This window comes from Panthera uncia, chromosome A2 (assembly GCF_023721935.1).
Source record: "Panthera uncia isolate 11264 chromosome A2, Puncia_PCG_1.0, whole genome shotgun sequence".
Taxonomy (NCBI): Eukaryota; Metazoa; Chordata; class Mammalia; order Carnivora; family Felidae; genus Panthera; species Panthera uncia.
Genome location: NC_064816.1, coordinates 82,556,713 through 82,578,522, shown reverse-complemented (window position 1 = coordinate 82,578,522; position 21,810 = coordinate 82,556,713).

Here is a 21,810-nt window from a genome sequence, read left to right as displayed (position 1 = left end):
GGGTTTAATGATTCCCCTCCATATAGATCTTTCTGTGATAGCAAACTGCCTATGATTTTAATTATAAACTCTTTTTCTCTCAACTAGTTACCTGAAGAATATTATTTCTTATACACTGATGCTAATTATAGTGTGTTAGATACCAGAATTATTATTTTTTTAAGTAAACCATAACCATGGGCTTGGGTATAACAGCATTAAAAAAATGCATTTTCAAACATCTCAGCATTCCCTACCATCATCATTTCCACAATTCCTATTGTTAGGAATTCCCAACAATTGCACTTTCTTTTATACACAGATACATCATGATCACAAATCCCCAGGAAAAAAAGAAAGTCCCATTTTACATAGTCAAGTCTGTGTAAAGCCAGATTTATTTATAAGTGCATAAATCATGCATTCGCACCTGCATAAAAAAAATGCTGCATCGTACAAATGATTTGTTCTTGCCAAGATGATGTTTAATAGAGCCAAACCCAGCAAAATTGTAGTGTTTTCTATTCCTTTCCTCTGTCTGGAGTTTCTTGCATGCATTGCTGGGCCTGTGTGCTCCTATGACATTAATAACACCAGGTCTCATTTATTATATTCTTCTTCTGCACCAGGCATTTTACATATATTATTTGTGAAACTCAACACGACTCTGCAAGGCATTTATTAGTTTCCATATTTTTCAGACGAGGAAAGTGTGCTTTAAGAAATTGGAGCAGTGAGTCACATCGATAATCTCGATTTCATAGCTACTTTATCACTGCACCTTTTCCAAGACCTTCTCTTCAGACCTTGAAGGGGAACCAGAGGTGAAATTTGATATTCTCCCTTTCAAGGTGACTTTTGTCTCAAAATAAAAGTAACTACACTTATTTTAGAAATTAGTTTGATCAGGGGCCCCTGGGTGGCTCAGTCAGTTGGGCGTCCGACTTCAGCCCAGGTCATGATCTTATGGTTCGTGGGTTTGAGCCCCGCGTTGGAGCCTGCTTTGAATTCTGTGTCTCCCTCTCTCTCTGCCCCTTCTCTACTCACGCTCTGTCTCTCAAAAATAAAAATAAACATTGAAAGAAAAAAAGAAATTAGTTTGATCATATATGAAGGAGTTGCCAAATAGTGTTTTTACTCACATTGGATATCTTTGTGGATTTTTGAAACTTTTCAGAATCACATCTCCATGAGTAAAATTTTGTCAATAGTATGTCAAAATTTCCTGACCAGAAAGTAACATTTTCTAATATTTTTACTTTGTAGTTTTGTAAAAGAATATATATATATTTTTGTAAAAATATCCATCATAGATACTGATGGGTTTATGTATAGGGATTATTAACTTTATTAGTGATATTGTTTTAAGTCCTTCAGATAAATGCTCATCTCCCTCCCCGTGTTAAAGACCTGCATTTCAACCAAATTGTTCACATTTTTAGTGTCACATCTGTTGTTGAAGTTTATTTTGAATATATTATAAAAATCAAGAATGATTTTAGTGCAACAATACTTATAGTTTTAGGCTTTAATGGCATTATGAGTTATGTTTCCGTATTTAACATTTACATGGAGGAAATAAATGAGTTATCTACTTTTCCACAGATGGATAAGCCAAGAAAAAAACACCGGAAGGCACAGGAGGCAGGGCAGTCACTGGGGAAAGGGTGCTACAGGGCTACAGGGCAAATGTAAGTGACTAAAATGATCAATAAATTACTTATTCTGGATAATTATATATACTGTTCTCTATTATTTTATAGACAAATCTTCTATTTTATTGTCATATACATTAAAATTCTGTCAGTTTCCATTTTTAATTTAACTTAATTTTGCTGTTTTAGCTTGGTATGTGGTTCTATTACATGGTCTCTTAAGTAGCAGAGGTAGAAAAGGAAATATTCCACGGATTTCAACTGATCCTATTATGCAGGGATGAACAACACTGAAATTCATAGGGTACTGGAGAAACATGTACCTCCCTATTCTATCTAGTTGAAGCACTTTGTTCCAGATAGTCAACGTGTAACTAAAGTAATTCTTTAATATTTTTTTAAGTTTAATGTTTATTTATATTTGAGAGAAAGAGAGAGTGAGGCAGAATCTGAGGTAGGCTCCAGGCTCTGAGCTGTCAGCACAGAGCTCAACACGGTGCTTGAACCCATGAGCCTTGAGATAATGACCTGAGCTGCAGTCAGACACTTAACCGACTGAGCCACCCAGGTGCCCCTGAAGTAATTCTTTAAACTATTGGTAAGTCTTAAATGTTTCAGGTTAGATTTCTTCATTAAAAAAAAAGAAGAAGAAAAAAGTAAATAGAGATTTCCTTTAATTAGAAAATCACTCTCTTTGCCACCTCCATTAAAGAATATTCTAAAAAAGAAGTTTTTTTTATACAAGAATTTATTTAAATTTGTCACCAAGTTTTATATGCTTCCATTTTAACCCTCTAGTTAAGTCTAGCCACATTTTATCAATTACAGTGATAGATGCAGAATATTTTATGAGAGACACTATGGTATTGTAAAAAAGTGTTCTGGACTTTGAATCAGGAAAACAGACTTCTAGCTCATGTTTGCCAGTTACTGGCTGTGCACACACAGCAATCACTCCAGTGATCTGTTTTAGTTTTCTGATCTATGAAGTACAGTGGTTAAATTACATAATTGCCAGTGCTTTGTGCTCCAATATTCTAATGAGTCTATCCTTTCCCTCTACCCCACTAGGAAATCAAAACGATGGAGAATGTTGGAAGAAGACCTTCAAATATAAAGTTTTATTTCTCTCTTTTAAAATTGTTTTAATAAACACAGATATAGTGGTCTTCAGAAGGAATCTTTCTCTCATATCTATCTATAAACTTGAGACATTAAATAAATTCACTGTGTGTGTTCTTTGGCAAACTGGTAACTATTAAGTTAATGTGACATTTCCTTCTTATTTTGCTTTTTAGAAAAAAAAGAAATCAGATTTAAAATTAAACATTATAACCCTTATTATTTCATTCTCTGTAACTGCATAAAATGGTTTACAAATGAGATTAGTATGTATTTGAGAGAGAAATTTGCAGGTTAACCTTCTTGATATTAGTTAATTGCAACCTTCTGTGAGTCTATAGTAACCTTATTTCCAGGGTTAGAGCCAGTTTTTTGCATTAGTTCTTCCAAAGGGACCACATGTCAAATATCCTTGGAACAGGGTACAATTTAAATTACTGGTGGTCTACTAGTTATTTTCAGTCTAGGAGAACAAACACCAGATGTATTATAGACAGACTTTAAAGGGCATTATAAAGGGAAGGGGAAAATGTTCTCTTTCTCAAGTTGAGGGATCCACCCATTGTTGCTCTGTATAATAATCTCATTCTGGAAGAATTCAATTCATGTTTATCACCATGTTCCTTGAAATTATTCCATGAATGAAGCCTCTGTGCATAAAGCAACCTCATATAAGCAAGATATAATTCAATCTTGATTCCTAGCAAGTGACTTGGAATTTGCATGCCTAATTTAAACAGAGCCATCGATGATGCATCGTGTGTCAAATCTTATTTAAGGTTGCTTGATAATGTCCTATGGTTTTGTTTGAAAATAAAATGTTTACAGATTCAAAAAGCAGTTTAGAACAAATGTTTGCAAGACGAATCCGCGAAATAAGTTTTAAAGCCCAAGTCATTTTTATTTTTATTTTTATTCTCTGTGGGGCAAAGTTTTCCTCGGGGATTTTGCTGATATTTTCAGCTTCTCTTCTTTATAATCCCTTGTCCATTTTCCTTCCCTGATCTCCGGCCATACACTGCTTGCAGGGTGACACTGACACTCAGCACAGCCATTAACCATGATTTTGCTAACTGCTCAGCGAAGCCTGGTGTGAATTGATGGCCACCATGGCCAGCTGTGCAAGGCCTTTGATCTTTATTTACATTTTGATTTCGTGTTTTGGTGCTGGTGGAGGTTTTCTAACCAACACTGGCTAAAGGGATTTAAAATTCTGTAAGAGGGTTCTTTTTAGTCACTGTCTAATTAGTGGAAGTCTGTTCTGAACCTTTTTGATACAGGGCTATATAGCACAATGCAGGTAAGTAACTTCCACTTATTCTTCCCACCCATAAAGAAATACATACACTACATTTTAAGGCAAACACATTTCTTATTGCACCTTGACTATTTCTAACCTATGTCGACATTTCCATTGGGGTAATTTAAATACAAGTTCTTACTATTTGTACCATCTCATGAGCTTCACTGAATAATGCACATTATACACTTCACCTGAAATTTTTTTTTTTTTTGCGTTTTTTCATATAACAAAGAAATGCAGTTCTTTAAAGCATTACTTAAGGAGATAAAGATCAATCAGAAATTTTACTAAAAGTATTTATCTATTGATATGTATGTTTTAAACTTTTAAAAATCAGGAGTAGGGCTTATAGAAAGTATCTTAGAGGCATGGCCAGAAGTGTTATCATTTAAATATGGAAATTTTAAGCTTTCTCATGTATTTTGATTTAGCAAAGCATGTCTATAAATATTGCAATCAATATTTATAGAGCAATTTGTACATCTATATTTTATATGAGATCAAAGACTTACATGGAGCCAAAGGAAATTTAGAAGCAAATGATCTTCTCTTAGACATAAATAAACATCTACAATATTGAACCTGTTTTGATTTTTTTTTTTATGTTTATATTTGAGAGAGAGGGAGAGACAGAATCCAAAGCAGGCTCCAGGGTCTAAGCTGTCAGCACGAGCCCGACGTGGGACTGGAACTCACAAACTGTGAGATCATGACGTGAGCCAAAGTCAGACGCTCAGCTGACTGAGCCACCAAGGCGCCCTGAACCTGTTTTTTTTTTTTTTTTTAAGTTTATTTACTTATTTTGAGAGAGAGACAGAGAGAGCCAGCAGGGGAGGGGCAGAGAGAGAGTGGGAGAGAGAATTCCAGCAGGCTCCACACTGTTAGCGCATAGCCTGAAGCAGGGACTCGAACTCACTAACCACGAGTTCGTGACCAGAGCTGAAACCAAGAGTCAGACACTTAACCAACCGAGTCACCCAGGTGCCCCAATGTATAAGCTGTTTCTTAATGAAAATATATTGTTTTCATGAGATAAGATAAGATATTTAATCCAAAATTTATTTACAATAAATCTAGAAACAGCCAAATCTGTAGCAACCTGGTGGTCACCTAATGGAATATTTTGAATGATTCAGTCTGATGTGATTATTAGTTACTGAAAATTCTGGAGATGTAAGTATTCTTTTTTGGTCATTTGAAAGATTACTATATGACATTTTCATTAACATTTTAAGTGGATGAGCAGTGTTTACTGAAATGTGGACTTAGAGCTTTCTCAAAAAAGAATGCGTTTGTTCAAATATAATAGAAAAATCTTTTCTCCCAGAAATGGCCTTTCAATGGGCACTCTCTCAAAGGTTATCGCTTTTCTTGCTGTTACTCCTTAGTGCCAATGGTAATATCTGCATTTGTAAAAGCTGATTAACATCTTGAGTTTTGTTGTTGTTGTTGATTTTACATATTATGTGTGAGGTAGATATAATTATCCCCACTTGCAGACAAGGAAATGAAACTCAGAACATTGTGTCCAAGCACATTGTAGGTGAACCATATGTATTAGGGACACTGCTAATGGCCTTCTTGGAATTGGGATGTGGGCTGGACAACTTCTGAATTCAACAAAGTAATTCAGCAGAGTTCTAGAAGTTTAGACCTCAGAATTAGTAGAAAACTTTAAAAACGTGTACTTCTCTTCATTCATAAAATCTATCATTTGTTTTTTTAACATTCACGTTTTGTTCAACTATTATGTGTCCCCAACTGAAAATACACAGATGATTAATACAGTCCTAACCCTTAAGACTCCAAGAGTCCATGCTATATGCTAACTAATTTGGATGTAAATTTTAAAAAATAAAAAATAAAGTTAAAAAACAAAACAGAATCCAAGAGTCCAAAGTGAGAGAGAGAGACACACTATAGATAAAACCATGTGACAAATATCATAATCAGCTCATTGTACAAACAAGGAGGGAAGAACTACTTTTGTCTGGTGAAGGCAGAGAAGATAATTCAGTGGAGGCGTTGGGTTGTACAACAGAATGATTAAGGACTTATAAGCATAAGCCAGAGAAACTGGGAAAAGTGTTCCAGGCAGAAGGGACACCCGACGACGCTAGCATGCAAGGTGCAAGTGCACTTACAAAGCTTGTCAGGAGTTTTGACTCCTTTTGGCATTGCATTGAATAGAAGAATCTGTCTGCAATGAGACTGGAGATTTTGATTAGAGCTGGGTGGGAAAGGGGCTTGTATCCCAGACTCTGGAAAGTCATCAGTTCCTCAGGCAAACAAATAACATGGTCATATTTCAAGGTTGTTCTGTGTGGGATAGACTGGAGGATACCTAATGAAGACAACCAAGAAATGTAGACTATATTAGAGTAGTATAAGACGAGACTAAAGAGGATGTAAACTAAGTAGTAATGAAAAAAAAGTAATAAAAATTATTTGACAAAATGCATGAACAGGTAGGTATTGGGCACTGATTTAACATAAGACTATTTTTTAAAAAATTAAAATGACTGATGTTTCTTCCTTAGCAACTTTCCACTAGTAGAGATAAGTAGGAGAGGCAGTAAGAATGCGTGAAGATCTGCAGTCTCTTTTGGACATTCGGAGGACTTTCAAAATATATACACAGATAGTGTTCAGTGTGGCCAGCCTAAATCTGGATTTCAGAAGTGGTAGGAAGGTGTCATAAGAGTGTAGTAGTCAATGGGACTACAAACTCTATGGTACAAAAAGCAAAATCTCAGTTATTAATGACAATAATAACAACATTGATAATAATAAACAAATGCCGTGTCTGAGATTAAGTTCCTCAGAGGCAGACTCTGAGACAAGGACACAGGTATGAGTGATTTATTAAGGAAGCACCCTGGGGGAAAGTGGCAAGAGAAGGGGGAAGCAGGACAGGGAGGGTAAATAAGCCAAACAACAGAGTGATCACAGGCAAAATCCTACAAAGGGCTGCTTTGGCCTGATGCCTGATGTTTTATTTATTATCATCATTATTTAAAAAAAAATTTTTTTTTTAACATTTATTTATTTTTGAGACAGAGAGAGACAGAGCATGAACAGGGGAGGGGCAGAGAGAGAGGGAGACACAGAATCTGAAACGGGCTCCAGGCTCTGAGCTGTCAGCACAGAACCCGATGCGGGGCTCGAACTCTCGAACTCACGACCCCGAGATCAAAAGTTACACTCTCTATCGATTGAGCTAGGCAGGAGCCCCCCCCCCCCCCAAGGGGCCTCTAAAGTTGCAATTGTGCTTCTTCACGGTTGTTTTCTCAGGCAAGGAAGCCTGAGAACTCTGAGGACTGCTTAGAGGGCTACAAATTCACAAGCCCTCACGGTCACCTTCAGAAGAAGAGTCAGAGGAACTGGATACTGAAAATGAAATCACAGTGGATGGGAAGATGGGAAGGGAGAACACTAAAGGAGACGACATCATCCACTACCATCTAACCCAGTGCTTATATCATGATTTCTTTCTAGAATATGAGGCACTATTTGATGTGAGAAGATAGTATGCAGTGGCTGAAAACTCTGGGGTAGGAATGAAGAAACTTGGCTTTTAGTCTCATCTTGGTCCGATGTAAAGGGATTGGCAAGTTTCCTGACCTCTTTAAACTATGGTTTTCAATCCGATGAACGGATAAAACGACATCAGCCTTGCTGCCTGGGAAGTTATTTAGTGCAATGATAAAAAGTAAGAAAAATTTCAAACCTGAGCTGAAGAATCTTTTTCAAAAGTTTCTTTTTTGGAATGTTATGACTGTTAATAAACAGCAATCTTCAGGGTACCTGGCTGGCTCAGTCAGTTAAACATCCGATTTAGGCTCAGGCCATGATCTCATGGTTTGTGAGTTCGAGCCCCGCATCGGGCTGTACACTGACAATGCGGAGCTGCTTGGGATTCTCTCTCTCTCTCTCTCTCTCTCTCTCTCTCTTCCCCTCTCCCACTTACCTTCTCCCTCCCTCTCTCAAAATAAATAAACTTCAGGGGAAAAACCAGCAATCTTTAATAAAACATATACAAATGGCAAGTGTTGTGATCAAGACCTCTCCCAAATACACGATCAATGCAAGAGTGATTTCAGAACTGGAGAAAGGGGCGCCTGGGTGGCTCAATTGGTTAAGCGTCCGACTTCAGCTCAGGTCATGATCTCGCGGTCCGTGAGTTCGAGCCCCACGTCGGGCTCTGTGCTGACAGCTCAGAGCCTGGAGCCTGTTTCAGATTCTGTCTCCCTCTCACTGTGACCCTCCCCCATTCATGCTCTGTCTCTCCCTGTCTCAAAAATAAATAAACGTTAAAAAAAATTAAAAAAAAAACTGGAGAGAAATCAGCTTTATAAGTAATGATTAAAATGTTTCTCCTGAACATACACTCCTGTTGTTCAAACTCAGAAGAATGGAAATTTATTTTCTTCCATAAAATAGCTAAGGACTTCACAAAAGCAAATGCAATGTTCTATTGTTTTCATGATTAAAAGTTCTTTTCATGGTTATAATTCTTCTTTTCATCCATCTTCTGTTGGTTGCAGGTTGGCTAGTTTTGTAGATACTTAATGCTGTGCGACTTTAGGGAATTCAACTCTGGGTCTCAGTTTACTCATCAGCAAAATGGGAGATAATACATTTCACTGGGTCATTTCAATTGTTAAATGAGTAAAATGTCTTAAGCAATATATGGCACAGGAAAAAAGCTCTATAGTTGTGTGTGTATACAATATACACACATATCTATATACACATATAGATACAGCTATAATAAAAGATATGTAATTTTTTGTATATTAGGAATTATAACTGTTCAGGGCCATAGAAGGAGTTCAATAAATATATGTTAAATGAATGGCTTAATTCTATCCTATGATTCTTTGGCTTTAAAATAAGAACAGGGTGCCTGGGTGGCTCAGTTGGTTAAGCATCTGACACTTGAGCTTGGCTCAGGTCATGATCTCATGGCTCGTGGCTCATGAGTTCAAGCCCCATGTTGAGCTGCCCCTGTGTCTGCCTCTCCCCCACTCTCATGCATGCTTTCTCTCAAAAGTAAATAAACTTTAAAAAATATATAAATTAAATAAAATAAAATAAGAATAATTAAAGAATTAAAACTACTATCTCTTCACTTCTCCCCAAAATGACCACTATAGATTGGGTCTGGGTGTGTGATCATAAACGTCTCCTATGGATTATACAATTTATACAGTTTATTTTTTAAAAATTAGATTCAGTATTTTGCTTTTATTTTATGTGTCACATACAGGATACAATAGTTAAAATTTCAGTTATTTATAAAGTAGCTTCTTTTACACATAAGATGGTGCTGGGCCAATGGTCACCATAATTTAGTTAACAAGATGGCTCAGAGAATGCTAACCAAATTAGAAACATTTACAAAACTTAAAAGTTTACACGAGGCACCCCTGGGTGGCTCAGTTGGTTAAATGACTGACTCTTGATTTTGGCTCAGGTAATGATCTCATGGTTGTAGAATCAAGCTCTGCATGGGGCTCTGAGCTGAGCTTGGAGCCTGCTCAGGATTCTCTCTCTCCTCTCTCTGCCCCTCCCTGACACACGCTCATGTGTGCGTGCACTCTCTATCTCCCTCTTTCAAAATAAATAGACATTCTATTTTATTTTATTTTATTTTATTTTATTTTATTTTATTTTGTTTCATTTTGTTTTATTTTATTTTATGTTTATTTTTTGAGAGAGAGAGAGAGAGAAACTCCCAAGCAGACTCTGTCATGTCATTGTCAGTGCAGAGACTGGCATGGGGCTCTCTCTCACAGACCATGAGATCATGACCCGAGTTGAAATCAAGAGTCAGACAATTAACCAACCAAAGCCACCCAGGCACCCCTCAAAATAAATAAACATTAAAAAAGTTTACATGAACTTAGCTAAAGGAAATCTTTTTAAGGTGCTTCACTGCATAATATCCTATTTATGAAATATTTCATTTTGTAAATGTCATATTTTTTTGTATTTGATAGAACCTAAAGTTTTGTTCAGCATTTCATGGTTCCCTGTCTCTATCACTAGGTAAGACACACAGAGGAACTGGTGGTCCAGCCTTACGCTGAGAGTAGTTGGCTATCTGTGTCTCCCAAAACATCGAAGTTTTGCATTTGCTTCTAGACCAATTAAATTCTGGCAGCTATAATTAATTTTACAAAGTCTACTAAAGATCTTTGAGAATTATTTAATCATAAAATGGGACAGAATACCTAAAGTTAGAATTAAATACTATTGGTATTACGCCTATCATAAAAAAAATGCTTGTGACATGGAAGGAGCATAAAGACAGCTGGGCCACATCACAGTTCTGCTCATCCAACTTGACCATGGGTTACCAGGGATTTCAAAGCCAATGCTTTCTTATAAATGCCTTATTCCCCTACATCACCGACCTCATTGTTTAGTCTAATATACTTTCTGCTTAGCCAGTTCCATTCAGGATTTGCTAGTTGCCTCCCATTTGGCTTTGGCAATGCATTCTTGTGAATGGGTGGCATTCTGAAACGTTTCCACTTTTCTCCTGAGAAAGAATGTGAAACAGACCTAATCTAATTTTTACTCAACAGAATTCCATTTTAGTAAGCATTTAAGAAAATAACATAATACTGATAGCAATAATAGTGGCTGAAATCTATTGAGTACTTACTATGTGCCAGGCACTATGATAAACACTGTACATTCATTATTTTACTTAATAGCCATAAAAGAAAAATACTAATATTATCATCATTTTATAGATGAAGAATTGAAGCATGGAAATGGTAAGTAGTTTACTTATAGGTAATGGCAATTGGTAGAGCCAAGATTCATTCCTTCGAAAGCTGACTCCAAAAGATGTAGATAGTTATGTCATGAACTTTTGGGGGTTTAAGATAAACTCATACACTGAGTGAGTAATACTGTACAACTAAATACTGTATTTTTAGTAGTCGCTACAGGCAAATTGGGGAATCAAAAGATAAATGCAAATCTGGGAAACTTCAGAGAAGATGGTCAAGATTTTGCTTCTTTTAGAATTAAAAAAGATCAAGATTTAAAGGTAAGAACATTTGTGTGAAAGAATAAGATAGAAGAAGGCTGAAGCACTTCAAAGACACCAGGAAAATAGCCTGGATCTTTCTGAAGGGCCAAAGCATCAATAGCAGACAGAAATGAATGAATACTTTCTTCTAGCCCAGTGGGTTTCAAATGATTTCCTAGGCCTCTAAAATTCTTGGAGTCAAGTGCCCCCATGCCTGCTTCAACTGAAACTGCTTTGCGTCTATCTGTGCATATGTGTATACAGAGGTCCATCCCGGCAGATAGAGAGCAAGCTTAATCTGGCATCATAGCTAGTCACTTTCCTCTAATTACTTTTCTTGAAAAGTTAATAGCCATACTGGGTGTTATATGTAAGTGATGAGTCACTAAATTCTACTCCTGAAACCAATGTTTTAGGAGTTATATGTTAACTAACTATAATTTAAATAAAAATTTGAAAAAAAATTACATCTGTAATGACCTTTTCTTATAGGTTTATGATTCACAGGAATAGTTTTCATGACATCATATCTTTTGATCTTCCAACTCGGAGCATAGTAGGTGTTCAGTAAATAAATAAAAGGGACCTTGCTTTCTTATTCCCCAGGAACAAGATTTCCAAACTTTCGAAACTTTATTTTCTACTATTGCCTTCCTTCTCCCAGATTAGATCTGAAAATAAGGAAATGTAGAGTACTGGGTCTCTTTCTCCCTGCTTGTAATTATTTCCTCCAATCAAGATGTAGTTTCAAGGGTGGCCAACACTGTCAATCACCCTCTACCCTCCTTTGAAACTCCTTGATTATGGGAAAGTGCTTTGCATGTAATCACTTCAATTACTCAGTAAAACTTCCTGTGTTCCTTCTGCTGTGTTTTGAATTTAGGTTTTTAAAGAGGCTTTGCTACTTTCTCCTTAGATTCTTCTAAAAGTATATTTGGAAGAAATAAAACAAAATGGTTTTTAAGTATGAGCACAGATCCGGTTGTCCAAATTAGCTTGCCCAGCCTAGAGAGTCCATAGGATTGGAGCAGACATTAGGGATGGCAGAAGCATCAGAATGAGGGGCTCTTTTTGCTTCGGGTTAATCCAAGACTTCAGATTCCAGGGAGATTGCAAACTGGGAACTTGGTAGCAGGCTGTTGCATTCGAAACCATTCATTTTGTTAGAAATTCCTCTGGCATGGACGTCTGGGGTGACTTTATGGGCGATACAATTCTCTGGCCTTGAACTTGGTTTAAAAAAAAAAGAAAAACAAAACCAAAAATGAAAACAAATATAACAACCACAACAAAAGACCCTCTTTGCTGGACCTCCCAGTGTAGGGAACGACAGCTTCAAAAAGAGATTCTCTGTTGATCTTTGAGGGCTAGGGCCTGCTCTATGATATTATAGTCACTACGTTGGCAAAGTCTGCAAAGGAAACTGTGAAGGTCCCGCTCACGGTGGTGGTGGTGGTGGTGGTGGTGGTGGTGGTGGGGTTTACAGGATGGGGTGAGGACTCCCTTCCCAACTGGCTCGTTGACTGTGGTCCTTTCAGAATAACCAGTCACTCACATCACACAGTGCCAGGAGTCAAAGATTTCATGTAAACCTCTGCACCCTTAGAAACTCAACCATTGGCAGTGTGATGAAGTCTTGGTTTCACATTCAGTATTATATCCTCCTCTCATTTGAAGATTCACTCGACTACGCTAGCATCATGTGAAAATAAATACATGCATTTATTAAGCACCTATCATATTCTAAGAAGTGTGCTATGCACTGGTGAGACTGAAATGCATGAGATCTGGCTTTGACCTCCAGAAGATCACAGTTTAATGGAGAAGATTCTTCTAATAATATGCTTTGAATCCTCCTTCTACCTTACCCTGAACTTAGACTCTCATTCCCAAGGAGCCCTGTGGTGGAGCAAGAATCACATGGTACTTGAACTGCCAAGACTCTGTTCTCATGACAGTTTCTGTCTCCTCTAACCTTCTCTACACTAAATCTCCAGGCTTTATGCTCCAATATCCCAATTGTAACTTGCTTGATGTGAGACAGCTAAAGGCAGAAGAATTCTGAGTTTTCCAATTAGCATCCAAAGATTGGTGCAAAATTCAAGTGGGAAGAGATGAGAATTTGTGTCAGATGATGACATGGGGAATATGAGGGGGAAAATATTGGCAAAATGTTTTATATCACCTGTACTCTCCTATATTAATTACTTTAGTTCCATAATCAAAAGGGCACAGAAAGGTTACTTAACACTCATTAATTATTTGTTAATTTCTTTTTATGTGATATCTTCCCCTTATTCTTTACAAAAACCTTGTGAAGCGAATACCTTTTTATTTTATGGATTCTCCTTTTATATGGTGGAGGATATTAAAATAGGCTGTCATATTTCTGATACTCTAGTGATTAAGTAGTGGGCCACATTTTAAATTTGTTTTTCTCCTCAAACCCATGCTATATCCATTAGATAAAAATTATCCAGAGATAATTTCTGCTCTGTTTCTCACCTGTTTTACAGGCGAGAAATTATGTTTTAAGGAAATCATATAACTGGTGTAGGTTGACATACCCAGGAAGGTAAGAAGAAAGAGACAGGAGAGCGTCTTAGAATAATGGCCAACGCTTCCTGAAAAGGACGTAAGTCTCAGCTAATTCAAGATTCTGAATCTGGTGATCTGAAACTGGTAATGTCAATGAAAACATTGTAAAGTTAAAAGGGACAGCAGGTTTAAAGAAGAAGTTAATATGGTGATCTGTTAAACTGACTCTGAATTGATACCCAAATATTCATTGAGATGACCAAAAGGTGACTGAAAATAATTGAGAGGGTAGGTCAGGTGATGGGCTTATTCTGGAAACATAGCTTTAAAATCATGCCTCCTGCTTCCTCTGCCTGAAATTCCCTGTCTCAGATTTTGCAGAACTATTTCCTTAGGATATTCTGGTCTTGTCACCCCTCCCACTTAGTCTTCCCTAGCCCAAACTAAATTTTCCATCCCTACGTACCCCACCATTCTAATGTATCATTGTGCTTGATGTTCTTTATAGCCCTTTTATTTGAAATAAACTTAGTCATTATTTATTTGTTTGCTGTCCTCTCCCACTAAAATGTCATCTCCAGATCACCAGAGACCTTTGTCTATCTTGTCACCAATGTATCTTCAGAGCCTAGAACTATTATTGGCAGAAAGTAGGCGCTCGATGAAGTTTTTTTATGTTAATTTTTTTTCATTTTGAGAGAGAGAGAGAGAGAGAAGGAGAGAGAGCACGAGTGGAGAAAGGGCAGAGAGAGGGGGAGAGAGAATCCCAAGCACTCTTCATTGTCAGTGCAGAACCCAATGCAGGGCTCGACCTCACTACCCCAAGATCATGACCTCAGCTAATATCAAGAGTTGCCTGCTTAACTGAGCCGCCCAGGTGCCCTGACACTTGATAAGTGTTTATAGAAAAAAAAAATGTAAGAGAAAGAAGAAATGAATGTACATAATTCAACTGAAATGTTGAGTTACATACTGAGGATTCATAATTTAATGGAGCATATTGCTCATCATTAAGGAGGTAAGGCCTGACAATTGAACAATTTTCTGAGGGAAGGTATTTAGGCATAAGAACAGAATGAAGGACTAAACCCTAGAGAGCAGCCAAAGGTACGATGTGCAATGGAAGAGAAAAATGGAAGCAATGGTAAAATTATCATGGACCCCTAAGTGAGAAAAATGCTTGTGCTATAAGAAAATTTTCTGGCTACTTGCAGACATCATAAAAAATATGCAGGACCTACTTAGATGCTAATTTGTTAACTGTACTTTTGGTTCCAATCAAAGATGAGTAATAAGTTAAAAATTTACAGTATTTTTGCTTTTGACTTCAAACATTCCTAACGTGTTTCTATGGTGATATTTTTAATACAAATTTGCATGTGCTTTTTATATCATATTTGTATAACATGATGAATATATAGTAACAATAGAAAAGAGTATAATACTATGTGCAACTTCTGAACAGTTAAGTGGAATTGTCCTTCTCTCTATCAGAACACAGTATTTGGTCTGTTATACATTACCATCGTCCTCTGAAATCAGTGGCCTTATTTGGAGTTAAGTGTAACATTAGTGGTAGTTCGATAGCTGGAAAAGATTAGCAAAAATGAAAACAATATTTCTCTTGGCAGAAAATTAAAATTACATTTTAATTATTACCATTTAAATTTTATTTTAGTGAAACCTATACTCAATCTGTAACTCATGGGGTAATTATATACTGAACAGTTTAGTCTCCAAATTTGTTTGAGTTTTGACTATTTTATCTTGAATGTCTTTGTTGTTATGATATATTTAATAGGAGGTAAAAAGTTGACTTCTCTTTGTTTTTATTTTAAGAATGAAAGTAAAATAATTTATAAAACGATTCATTTTTTTCCAGAAGTTATTTTCCTTCCTGTCATTAAAAACAATCAGTTTAAATTGTAGATCCATCTGAAAAATCCATATCCTCTGTTTACAGGACTACACGCTATATAGACTTTTAATCACAGTCTCAGAGAATTAGGCTAATCATGAAAACAATTAATGTACCGCATTAATAAACCCTTGGGGAATTTATACCCTACTGAAAAAGTTTTTCATTCTTAAATCAAATATCAATATATTTATATATTAAAATGGATTTGTCTTTGAAAAATGTTCCACCACCAGAAATCCTTAATGAATAGTATCAAAATTTTTGTAAGTAAAAGTAAACAGTTTTGGGGAGATGGCCTGTTAAGAATAATGACAACAAACCACCAATTACTTTATAGACCAATTGTGAATTTACTACTTGTAATTTCTCTGCACACATTCTGGCTGTGTAAATATATATTCACATAAGTGCATTTATTTTTCCTTAATATTTTCTTAATTTCTTAATAAGGAAATTAAAGAATGGGAAGTGAAATGCATTTTATTTCCATAACGATTATGAAAGACTTCTTATCCACTGCTTCATTATTTTGAAGTAGCCACAGTCTGAGTTTCTACCCCTAAAGTCCGCTAAGCCAACATGATCCAAGAGTGATTTACCAAGTACTATATAAATTCAAGACGCAGGTAAAAACAAATGTAAGGCTTCCGCATGGGTGACAGCATCATCTAGCTCATATGCTTATCTTCATCTTGCTCCCTCATTTTCTTGACACATATTTTTACCTCAGTAAGATTTTGATTACATCTGCCAGAATGAGCAGAACTCAGTCTGCAGTAAATCTGTTTTAGAACTTTATTAAAAAAAAAAAAAAAAAAAGAATGGTAAATATATGACAGATAAATACTAAAGGAACTCATTATTCTACCAGTTAGCTGCAACCTGCTTTCCTCTGCTGTTTAGCTTTTCAAGAGGTTCTTTTTCTTGCTCATTTTAAATTTTATTCTGAAATATGATTTCCGCCCCCCCGCCCCCCACAGGCATTCTGCCAAACCTTAATAAATTTAGTGAGGTCTGACAAGTCTGTTTATATTTTTGTGAACTATGAAGATCGGGGGTTCCTGGAGTAGATGTGAAAAGAGTGTAAGGTGTCATTTAGTTAATTTAAAACACATTATTGGACAGTTATCCTTGATCCTAACGGTATCATAATTAAATTTCATTCCAGTTGAAAAACAAAGCCTCTGGTTTTAAATATGGGTAAATATTTCAAAGGCTTTTCTTTGTGATTTATGGATACTTTTGTATAGTTCTTTTGACTTTCATGTTCCAAATGACTTTTCCTTAATAATATGTATTTTTTTTCTAGTTATGGTGGATTTCAATTGTGAAAAAAAAGATAAAAATCCTATGACCAAATATTTATCGGTAAATATTACATAATCAAATTATATGTAAATATATGGGCTGACATAACCTTATAAGCATGAGTTAAAGAATGGATTACATGGGAAAATAACACTTTAAAATTACTGCATTTATGAGGATTTATTATGTGGGAATAGTTTTACTACATTGTTTTAATACTGCTATAAAATATATTTATGTACATTTTATATTTTACTGTTCCTAAAAATCCACAAACTATGTAAGAGAAGTTTCACAAGGCTGCTTGAAGAAGTGATACTGAGTGGGCACTGAGAGACCACAGTGACCAAAATGTGAAGAAAGAAAATTTGCATCTGGACAGAAATAGTATGCTTTGCTCCCCACAGTACCCACCCGAGGGGGTTGTTATGAGAATTAAATGGTATGATGTTATACAAAATTCTTTCCCAGTTCTGGACATATAATAGCCTGTCAATAGATGGCAGATTCTGCATTAAAAGAAGTGAATCCAATTGACATCTCTTTAATTTTGAATTCATGAGCAGAGATAAGCTGAGTTGTATTCTGTGTGGACTGGAACATGTTTATGGGGTTCCATTCTGCTCTGAACTTGGTGATTTAAGAGGCCATTTGAACAAAAGTAAGAGCTGAAAATGAGTAGCTGAAAGGACTGGGATGAGGTTCCTCAGTTGAAGAAGTGGTATATACCTTCAGGTATTTAAAAGGGAAGTCTTATTCTCTTCAACCCTGAAAGGCAGAATCAGGACCAAATCCATGAAAATTATAAGGTGGTAGATTTCAGAGCAGTATGAATGAAGGAGAACTTTCTAACAGTACAAATGCTCGACAGCAGAAAGGACTACCTAAAATGATAGCAGATTTCATTTTTAAAAATTTTCTTATGTTTATTCATTTTTGAAAGACAGAGAGAGACAGAGCACAAGCAGGGGTGGGGCGGAGAGAGAGGAGGGGACACAGAATCTGAAGCAGGCTCCAGGCTTTGAGCTGTCAGCACAGAGCCTGACGCGGGGCTCACGCTCATGAACCACAAGATCATGACCTGAGTTGAAGTTGGATGCTCAACCGACTGAACCACCCAGGTGCCCCGATAATGGATTTCTTTGAAGAAGTCAGAGAAGACGAGTGTCTACTTGCTGAAGGTGTCGCTCACAGCAGTGGATAACTAGCATTTTAGAATCAATGTTTTATTTCAGTGTCCAAGAAACTTGTAACCACTAATAGGGTTCAGAAGAAATGGAAGGTTATACAGATGTATACAGGGCATGGGGCAGACGAGTAATGATTAAGAGAAGTGACTGATCCATACTGTCACCTACCAAATGGAGAAATCAGTTTTATTATTAAGGAACCGATTTCTCCCCATTTTCTTCATTTAATCAAATTCAAATTAGAGGAAAACCTGTATCCTCTGTTGTAGACTGCTGTGCAGTACTTTACTCTTTTTCTTTTTCTCTTCTTCTTCTTCTTCTTCTTCTTCTTCTTCTTCTTTATTTCTTTTTTCTTGCTGTAGGTTGGTGACATAGGTTTGGATTCCAGTCCTACATTTGCATGTACTAAATGTATGTAGTAAAACTCAGTACTTCATCTGTAAAGTGGAGGTAATAATAGTACTTGCCTATACGTTTGTCATGAGGATTTACAAAAATATTCACAAAAATATGGGATATGCTTAAACTAGTGCTCTGATAAATGTCTGCTATTATTCAAGCTCTGAGTTAATGCATTTAAATTATTTACAGCAAAATCAATAAGGGAGATAAGTTGGTGATTTCCCATGCACACTTCTAAATGAAGATGGTATTTATAGTTACTTTTAAAAATGTTTATTTATTTATTTTGAGAGAGAGAGAGAAAGGGAGAGAGAGGGAGAGAGAGAATCCCATGGATTCAATTCCATAGGACTCAATCTCATGAACCATGAGATCATGGCTGGAGCCGAAATCAAGAGTCAGACTCTTAATCAACTGAGCCACCCAGGTGCCCCTATGTATTTTCAAATTAAAAAATACATATATGTATATAATGAAAAAAATATATATATAAAATGAAAAGAAGAAACTGTAAGCAGTTGAAGAAACTGTAAGCAGATGAATATCACTGATTATCCATCACAGTGACCAAAAAATAGGATACCTGAGGAAGAAAGAAAGAGGTTAAAACCCAGTTCTGCTTATTTAACAGTTTAAAAATCATGGGAAAAATAATAGAAGAATGTAAATATAAAATTAAATGTAAAAAATACATGACATAAATTTATATATCTCTAGTGGCTCTCTCAGGTTATCATTGTTAGGCTTATTGGTAGAAGATAATTTCTCCTTTGGATGGAGATCATGTCTCCTATTTCTTTGTATGATCTCATATCTATTAGTACATTGGGCACTCAAAGATTATTAATGTCATTTCCCAGCAGGTGCAAGATTTGGAGTAGGTTTTAACATATGATTTATGTTTGTAATAAGATGTGTAAATACAACAGTCATCCAAGAAATAGTAAATGGGCCAATGAGGTGGGGGGGGGCAGACAAAAATACTTTCAATTACCCACTTTACACTCATAGGTCCTACAGGATGTAGGCCAGGATTTTTAGCAAAATCCATCTGTGGTTGACAGACTTTGTGTAATTCCTCTAACTATTTTTCTGCTCCTTTTAAATAAATTATTTGGCAATTTTTTTTTGTACTGCTACATCAATTTTTCAGTTACATTTTGCACAAGAATTTGGATTTGCATCCCAGAGGAGGCCTTGGGAAGACTTAGGGTATCAGATAAACTTGAACTGGAGGAGTGCCAGGCATATAAAAGAGCCTCCCAACAAGGATAATACTAGTTGTAAAATCCTCCTTCCTTAGGAATCTGAACAGATAAAGGAAAAGACAGTTTTGCAACTTCCCCTTTCAAAGATACAGATCTCTGTCTTTCAAAACAGCACTATTGTTTGCTAATCTTCCTGCAATGTCAAGTGTAATTTTGGTGCTTTCTTCTGATTACTTGAATAAACAGCACATTGCAAAATATTTCTCTGGGACAGCAGTTAATGCATCATTACACAGGGCAAGACAGAAACCACTATGAGATTAAGATTGCCATCACAACCTAATCAGTAAAAATAATTTTTTAAAACTTCCTTATTATATCATTCAGTCAAAATTTCTTGAATACTTGCTAAATGGAAAGCATAGAAATAGTAATTTGAAAGACACAGGGGAATGTGAGGCTTAACTTCTACCTTTAAGGAGCTTATAGACTACTCAGGGAGCTAAGACAACATGTGTGCATGGATTGTTATTGCTGTTGTAATCACTACTACAGACTTGGTGACTTAAAACAATGCAAATTTATTATCTTTTGTTAGTGCAGGTCACATGTCTGTCATGGGTCTCACTAGGAAAAAATAAAGATGATGGCCTATGGGTGTTCCTTCTGGGGGTTCCCAGGGAAAATCTGTTCCCTTGCCTTTTTCATCTTCAAGAAGCTGCCCCAGTCCTTAGCTTGTGGCCCCCTCTCCTCATCTTCAAAGTTCGCAATTTGCATTTCTCTGACCTTTCTTCAGTCCTCATAGCAAAGTCTCTCTGAACACAGCTTGGAAAGGTTTGGAAAGGTTCTCTGATGTAAAGGACTCATATGATGAGGTAAGGCCCACCTTACCAACCCAGGATAATCTCCCATTTCAAAGTTTTCACCTTAAACACATACACCAAGTCCCTTTTGCTGTGTAAGGTAACATTCATCATATCAAGCAAATGGGACAAGGGCAACTTTGGGGATCATTCTTCTGCCTACCACAACATATAAAATCACTGTAATATCTGTACACCTAGCAGAATGCTCATAGAAAGTTACACACAGCAATTTATTAAAGATATAAGGAAAGCGTATTTAGGTTTTAGGAAATACACAGCACTTGTATATAGATTTATACATGTTTATAGAAATATCTCATTGTTTGAAGTCAAAAGATTTCAAGTCAAAAGACTTAAACATATCATTTTAGAATTTCTTTTAAGTATATGCTTATAAATGTATTATTAGGCATTGTTATAATTATCAATGATCAATTCTAACATTAATGCATGTTAGTAGCTCCTCAGCCTTGCTATTACAAATTATATACTATTAAGATGATATTTTTTAGAGCTGAAATCAATCTCAGTAGAGCATCAGTGGACATGGATCTTGGGTTTTGTCTTAAATCAACGTCTAAAGATGTGTGTCATTGACTAGGGGATCTTTGAGAATTCTGGAAAAGTAGATCTTTGTTTTTAATTTCAATTTTTTCTTTTGTAAGTTGGCTGACTTTGGGTCAATTACAAATCTTAGCAGTCCACTAGTTGGGAAACTGGTATTCCTTAGAGTAGTTTTGGTATTTTTGACCAAGAGATTTCATTTATGCATTCATGTGTGTGTATATGTATATGTGCATACAATTAAATGGTAAATTTACTACTATCTTGTCATGCTGCTTGAAGAGAAACATCACACACTTTGGGTATATTAAGGGAAAATTAATAAAGCCTATCCAGAGTCTAAATAGCTTTTAGTTGTTACTAGGATGTTCTAGACACTGTTTGCTATAAAGTGCAAGGGGGCAATATCTCTTTAATTGTGTACTCTATAGACTTGAATGTCAAATGAGAGGCTAGCTTGAATGATTTGGAAATAGGAAAAAGTTAATATTTTATCATTGAGAAATTGAGTCCATAAGGATTTTTTGGATGAAGCGTGTTGATACTCAATATTTTTTTTTTAATTTTTTTTTAACGTTTATTTATTTTTGAGAGAGACAGAGCATGAACGGGGGAGGGGCAGATAGAGAGGGAGACACAGAATCCGAAGCAGGCTCCAGGCTCTGAGCCATCAGCCCAGAGCCCCGCGCAGGGCTTGAACTCA